The sequence below is a fragment of the Vipera berus genome, assembly GCF_964194415.1.
Source record: "Vipera berus genome assembly, chromosome: 1".
NCBI classification, from domain to species: Eukaryota; Metazoa; Chordata; class Lepidosauria; order Squamata; family Viperidae; genus Vipera; species Vipera berus.
The window spans coordinates 158,612,962-158,621,038 of NC_138202.1; positions in this window are offsets into that span (position 1 = coordinate 158,612,962).

The following is an 8,077-nucleotide window of genomic DNA, read 5'->3' on the forward strand; positions in this document are numbered from 1 at the left end:
TTACAGTAATTCAAGCTCGGAAGAAAAAAAAATTGAATATGCTCTGGCCACAACTCGTAATATATTACAACATCTAAAAACTACTGTGCACTGATAAAAAAAATGCAACAGCATCCCTTGACAGTAGTATTCCACAAGATGGCTTTTCCGACAAAATGGGAAGAAGCTTTTGTGATTCTCTCCTTTTGCTACAGTTGCTTCTGCTCTGTCATCTACTCCAAAGAAATTGGAGATAACTCAGGAGTACATTTCTGGAGGATACCAGTTGCAGCAAAAATTCTCTTTCTGGCAGGAGGAATCTCTACTGCAGTTGTCAAAGTTCGAAGCTCACATTGACTTCAAATGCAAGTGACATATATCAATTTCTCAGTGACAATCCAATTAGAAATGCCATCCAATTAGAAATGCCAATCCAATTAGAAATGCCAGATGTACAACCTTCAGTGTACGTCTAATATTCACGCAGGAACCCCATGAAGGCCCTATCAAATGCTTCATTTGCCTATGTAAAACAATCAAGCGTATTCTGATTCTGCTTGGCGTTACAAATGCGATGCTGTTTCTTCCTCCAGGATTCTTACTGTCTATGCTGTCTCTAAAACATCAGAAACGTCCTCAGAAATGGCTAGCAAGGTATTTCTTCCTCTACCATCACTAGATGTGCTATTGCAGGCTCTACGTTTAGTGGAGTGGCAACTGCTGTACCTCTTTAGCAGAATTGAGTTGAAGCTGCAAAGTCTGCAAATATCATCTGTTTGCAAGTGACGGGATGTTTGCCTTGAAGGGTGTGAAAGTTTAAACATCTTTTTTCCCCCAAGGTCTATTTCTATCCCAGGGTTCCTTGCAGTTTCTTTATCTGTAAATGAACTCCTAGAATACAGCAGCTCCTCTCTATGAAATTAAATAAAATTATCACCGGTGCAGCACATAGAAAACAGTGATACTGATCCCTTTATCAAATGAACACAACGTAATTCAGAATATATATATATATATATATATATATATATATATATATATATATATATATATATATATATATATATATATATATATATATATATATATATATATATATATATATATATATATATATATATATATATATATATATATATATATATATATATATATATATATATATAAAACAGTGATACTGATCCCTTTATCAAATGAACACAACGTAATTCAGAATATATATATATATATATATATATATATATATATATATATAGAGAGAGAGAGAGAGAGAGAGAGAGAGAGAGAGAGAGAGAGAGAGAGAGAGAGAAGAACTAACAAGATCAATGGTTCTGACAAGATGACCCGAACGACTACAAGAAAGGAAACTTTGTTTCTTGTGAAAAGGACACAGTGTCAGATCCAGATTTTGTCATAAAAAAATCTTTTCTTAAAAAAATAAGGCATGGCTCTCTCTTTTTTCTTCGATATATACTATCTCTTATCTAAAATAACATATTTCTTATTGCTATCCATCAAACATTTAATAGTTTATTTTATTTTATTTTTTGAATATATATCCAGCAATCTTTTAGTATATTTCATATACTTTAAATATACATTCCATTTCATATACTTTAAATATACATTCCATCTTTAAAACATCAAACACCTTTTCTATTTTTTCTAGCTTAATTTTACATTGGTATTAAAATTAAAATGTTTAAGATTTCTCAATTTCATATCACTAAAAAATCTCTTTCCTTTATACAATTCTCTTCAATATCTAGTAGTGTAATCCAGTTCTCATTTATCTCATTTCCATATCTATAACAATTATATAATATTTAAAATAGTAGTCATTAAAATACATATTACAAGGAGGAGGGGAAAAAAGAGGAAAGAAAAAAACAGAAAAAAGGAAAGAAGAAAAAGAGGGCAATAAGATATTCTTATTTCTCATTTATAGTTTCCACATATTAAAAATTAACCAAAATTTGTTCCATTTTAACATTCAAAACATCATGTCTCTGCATCCAAATATATTAGTTATATTCTATCATTTGTACATCTTAACCCATATCATTTAGAAAAACTCAATATTTCAATGTTAATACATTTGTATTTTATTTTTTTTATTTTTTATTAGTTAATATTTTTATCTACTCATCAAAACATTCTCATAGTCTCAGTACCATCCTGTCTATTTTAATATCTATTTGGCCTCCTAAAAACAAGAGAGGAATCTTACCCTCGTCTCTTCCACACTGCTTGAATGTTGCCTGATGGTAGCTTTGACCGGCTCTCTGCAGCCAAAGAGCTGGCCATATTCCTATGGTCAGTCTTTCGTCGGCCGGTACAAAGGGAATGCAGGCACTAACAAGGGGGTTGCTGCCCCCCCCCCGCATTTCTGCAAAAGCCCCTTCTGTCTGAACGACTCTTCAGTCCTTTTAGGACCCCCCCCCCCCAGCGATGCAAATCTGGATGTGGAAGACAGGAGCCGTCCTCCAGGCGTCCATTTACAGCTGTCGGCAAACCGGAAGCCGGATGGAAACAGAATCTTAGTTACTCTGCTCGTGAGCTATCCAATTATCAATCAGAATATCAGAGTTGGAAGAACCTTGGAGGTCTTCTAGTCCAACCCCCTGCTCAGGCAGGAAACCTTATACCATTTCAGACAAGTGGCTGTCCAGTCTCTTCTTCAAAATCTCCAGTACTGGAGCACTCACAACTTCTGGAGGGCAACCGTTCCACTGGTTAATTGTTCTAACTCTCAGGAAATTTCTCCTTAGTTCTAGGTTGCTTCTCTCCTTGATTAGTTTCCATCCACTGCTTCTTGTCCTGCCTTCAGGTGCTTTGGTGAATAGCTTGTCCCCACCTCTTCTTTATGGCAGCCCCTCAAATATTGGAACATTGTAATCACGTCACCCCTAGTCCTTCATTTGATTAAATTAGACACACCCAATTCCTGCACCTCTTCTTCATGTGTTTTATCCTCCAGTCCTCTAATCATCTTTGTTGCTCTTCTCTGCGCTCTTTCCGGAGTCTCAACATCTTTTTATATACATCTTTTTTAAACCAGTGCTTTAATTCCTGGGTTAGTGAATTAATGTACCAATGCTGGAAATTAATCCTATATGAAAAGAATCTACATAAATAGAACATCCACCACTGTTTTTCCATTTCATCTCCAGGAATTACCTAATTTCACAAAGAATAAGAGGGTGGTGATTTTCCGTATATTTTGCAACGAGGGAAAAGCTGTCACTCCAGAAAGTGACTTTGGCCTTCATTCTTTCCTTGGCACCAGTTTTCCTTTCTTGAGTTAAACCTCAAGAATAAACAGACATGAATGAAAACAAGAATATGGAATATTTTTTTCAAACCACAGAGGTCTAGAAACAGCTGCACAATATATTGTAATGAGAGTCAGTATCTATCCACAAAGTTCTGTAATAGAAAGTCTGTATTTATTTACTTAAATCGCCCAATAGACAAAGCTCTCCTGACAGTTTACAATAAAAAAACTCAATAAAAATACAGTCGGAATAAAAACACGCACAACCAAATGCAAAGTAAAAATACCCTATAATTTGGCGGCCACAAGGGGGTCAGCCAAAGACTAAAACAATATAAATTAAAATGCCGTTGAAGCATGATGAAAGCCACTTTAAAAGCTGGGGAAAGTAGAAGGGTCTTCACGTGTCCCAAAACAATGCTGGTGTGGATGTCAGTTAAGCCTCTGGGGGGAGGGAATTTCTTTTTTTTTATTTATTAAATAATTTTACAAAAAAAGATTTTAACAAAAAAAGATTTTAACAAAAAAAGATTTTAACAAAAAATGATTTTATGGGGGGAGGGAATTTCATAAATAGGATGCAAGCTCTTTCCCTGATGTACAGTATGTTCACCTTCATCATTACCCAGTAGAATTTACACTAGTATTTCTCAGGAAGGGGAAAATGAACTCGCTTTTCAATAATAATAATAATAATAATAATAATAATAATAATAATAATAATAATAATAATAATAATAATAATAATAATAATAATAATAATAATACAGATGGTCCTCAATGACCACAGCTGAGCCCAAAATTTGTGAATTTTGCCCCAATTTTACGATCTTTCTTGCCACAGCTGTTAAATGAATCCCTGCAGTTGTTAAACTAGTAACAAGGTTGTTAAATGAATATGACTTCCCCATTGACTTTGCTTGTCAGAGGGTCAACAAAAGGGGATTGCATGACCCCGAGACACTGCAACCGTCATAAATATGAGTCGGTTGCCAGGCATCTGAATTTTGATCATAGGACCGTGGGGATGCTGCAATGGTTGTAAGTGTGAAAAATGGTCATCAGTCACTTTTTTCCAGTGCTGTCGTAACTTTGAACAGTCACTAAATGAACTGTTGTAATTGCTTTTCTGTAGATTCTTGAAATCCGAGTGTCACGTAACAGAGTGAGCGCCTGTTACTCGTCCCAGCTTCTGCCAACCTAGCAGTTCGAAAGCACGTAAAAATGCAAGTAGAAAAATAGGGACCACTATGGTGGGAAGGTAACAGCGTTCCGTGCGCCTCTGGCGTCTAGTCATGCCGGCCACATGACCATGGAGACGTCCTCGGACAAGCGCTGGCTCTTCGGCTTTGAAACGGAGATGAGCACCGGCCCCTAGAGTTGGAAACGACTAGCACACATGTGCGGGGGAACCTTTACCTTTACCTAAGCTTCAGAAAACTCCATACAGTATTCAGTTCTGGCTTTTTTTGGCCAGAAACCTCCTTTGTTTCACAGAGCCAAAGATTCTTCCTATGGTTGATTCAGTTCACTCACTGGCATTAAATGCACTTTTTTTTTCCTTTCGATTTCTTCAACTTGGGGAAAATAATGTTGCTCCACTAGATGGAACCACATCACTTGCTTTATTTCGTTCGGTAGCGGCTTGAGTTTTTTTTTTCTTCTTCTTCTCAGAAAGCTATGATTACTTAAACCTTTATCAGTTGAGCCTTTCACACAAAAGAATAGGGAGCAAGCTCTGGCTTTTTTTTCTTTCTTTCTTTTTTTTTTAAGGCAAGTGTACTTGAATTCAGGCCTACAAGGACAGAGGTTGCTGCTTCATTAATAGGCAGTTGAGGCCCTCTGCAATCTGTAAGGTGCTCAGAACTGCTCCATTTAATTAATTCTTAAAGGAAATTCTGTACTGTTGCATTAAGTGACATTACATGAATGTTAGTTTTTTTTTTATTAGAGGAAAATTAATACCCAAAAGGAGAACGTTAAATTGCTTGCCTGCTGTAATTTTTAAATAAGTATAAGCAGACACTGAATAAGAATGAAGAAAGTATACTAATGAGTTTGGCAGGAGTCCGTCTTGCTGTATCGTATTAATGAATTAATTTTCTCTTCAGATTTAATAGGCTGTGCTTTATAGGGTTCTTCCGTGGAGTTGAATAGTGTTTATTACTTCGGTGTAGGGACTACTGCTGAAGACGCTGCTTTCCCAGGCCTGTTCTACTCAGCAAATAAGATAGCAAATATTTGCTTCCTACTTTTAAACATCCATAACAAAAAAATTAGAACATTCTTTAATAGAACTGAGTCTAAGGCTGGTGCTTGCTTGCATCTGACTAGGGCATAAAGGTATTTAGGGGGTATCCTTTTTATTTGTTTGACCCTATAGCATTGCTTTCATTTTATGATGTTGCTTTCAGCCCACCAGAGAGATGGAAGGAAGCCATGAGAGGCTGAGCTGCTATTGAAGTAATATTTCTCTCATTAGAATTAGAATAGAATAGAGCTGGAAGGGACCTTGGAGGTCTTCTAGTCCAGCCACCAGCTCAAGTAGGAGAACCTATCTCAGACAAATGACTGTCCAGTCTCTTCTTTAAAAACCTCCAGTGATGGAGCGCCCACGATTTCTGAAGGCAAGCTGTTCCACTGGTTACCGTAGTTTCCGGCGTATAAGACGACTTTTTAACCCATGAAAATCTTCTCAAAAGTCAGGGGTCGTCTTATACGCCGGGTGCTGAAACTTTAGGGACAGTGCTGGCTGGAAAACCTGGAGCGGATCTTCCATTTAGTCTGCGCAGGGAAAGCAGGACCAATTGGAGTAGAAGCTGCAAGAGCAACTTGAAAGGCAGGTGGGGAATACCAGAGCAGCTGCTTAGCTCTAAGGACACATTTGACTCAGGAACTGGGCGGGCTGGCTGGAAAACCTGGAGCGGATCTCCCATTTGGTCTTTTTTTTTAATCCCATTTATATCCCGCCCTTCTCCGAAGACTCAGGGCGGCTTACAATTTAAAGCACAAATCAATGTGCTTAGCAATAGCCTTCATTCTATGTATATGCCTGCTTATTAGAGCTTTCACACACACCCCACAAGCAGCATTATTAAAAAGTCAGCTTATTGCTCCCAACAATCTGAGTCCTCATTTTACCTACCTCGGAAGGATGGAAGGCTGACTCAACCTTGAGCCTGGTGGGATGAGAACCTGCACTAATTGCAGGCAGCTGGTGTTACTTAAGGCTCTGCGCAGGGAAAGCTTTACAGTGAATTAGGAAAAGTGAAAAAGTGAATTAGGAAAATAGGAAACGGTTGCTGGAATTGGGTATGTCTAGTTTAACGAAGGGACGCGGTGGCTCAGTGGGTTAGGACGCTGAGCTTGTCGATCGGAAGGTCGGCAGTTTGGCGGGTCGAATCCCGAGTGCCACGTAACAGAGTGAGCGCCTGTTACTCGTCCCAGCTTCTGCCAACCTAGCAGTTCGAAAGCACGTAAAAATGCAAGTAGAAAAATAGGGACCACTCCGGTGGGAAGGTAACAGCGTTCCGTGCGCCTTTGGCGTCTAGTCATGCCGGCCACATGACCACGGAGACGTCCTCGGACAAGCGCTGGCTCTTCGGCTTTGAAACGGAGATGAGCACCGGCCCCTAGAGTCGGAAACGACTAGCACGCATGTGCGGGGGAACCTTTACCTTTACCTTTAGTTTAACGAAGAGAAGGGTGAGGGGTGACATGATAGCAGTGATCCAATATCTCAGAGGCTGCCACAAAGAAGAGGGAGCCAAGCTATTCTCCAAAGCACCTGAAAGCAGGACAAGAAGCAATGGATGGAAACTAGTCAAGGAGAGAAGCAACCTAGAACTAAGGAGAAACTTCCTGACAGTTAGAACAATTAACCAGTGGAACAACCTGCCTCCAGAAGTGGTGAATGCTCCAACACTGGAAGTTTTTAAGAAGAGACTGGACAGCCATTTGTCTGAAATGGTATAGGGTTTGCTGCCTTAGCAGGGGGTTGGACTAGATGACCTCCAAAGTCCCTTCCAAATTATTATTATTATTATTATTATTATTATTATTATTATTATTATTATTATTATTATTATTATTATTATTATTATTATTATTAAGTTTAATCCACTTGCACTGTTTTATGTTTACATGTTTGATGACAAACAGCCTTATGTTTATAAGTGACAGTTTTCCTACTAAGTACCTGCATGTCATAAGCATTTGAATTAAAATTGCCATATTAAAATCAAATCTGATGTTTTTTAATTTTTATTTGGTGTGCGTTGGAAGAGGGGTAGTCTTATACGGCGAGTATAGCCCAAACCCTATAATTTAACAGGAAATGTAGGGGGTCGTCTTATACGCCCAGTCGTCTTATACACCGGAAAATACGGTAATTGTCCTTAATGTTAGGAAGTTGCTCCTTAATTTCAGGTTGCTTCTCTCTTTGGTCTGTTTCCAACCATTGTTTCTTGTCCTGCCCTCTGGTGTTTTGGAGAATAATGTGACCCCCTCTTCTTTATGGCAGCCCCTCAAATACCGGAATACTGCTATTATGTCTCCCCTATTTCTTCTTTTCTTTAGACAAGCCAAACCCAATTTCTGCAGCTGTTCTTCATATGTTTTAATCTCCAGGCTTTTGATCATCTTAGTTGCTCTTCTCTGAACTTTTTCGAAGGTCTTTTTTGTAACATGGTGACCAAAATTGTTTGCAGTATTCCAGGTGTAGTATCACTAGGGTTTTATAAAGCAGTACTAATATTTCGCATGATCTGTTTATACAACCCAGGATTGTATTAGCTTTTTTGGCAGCGGCTGTACACTGCT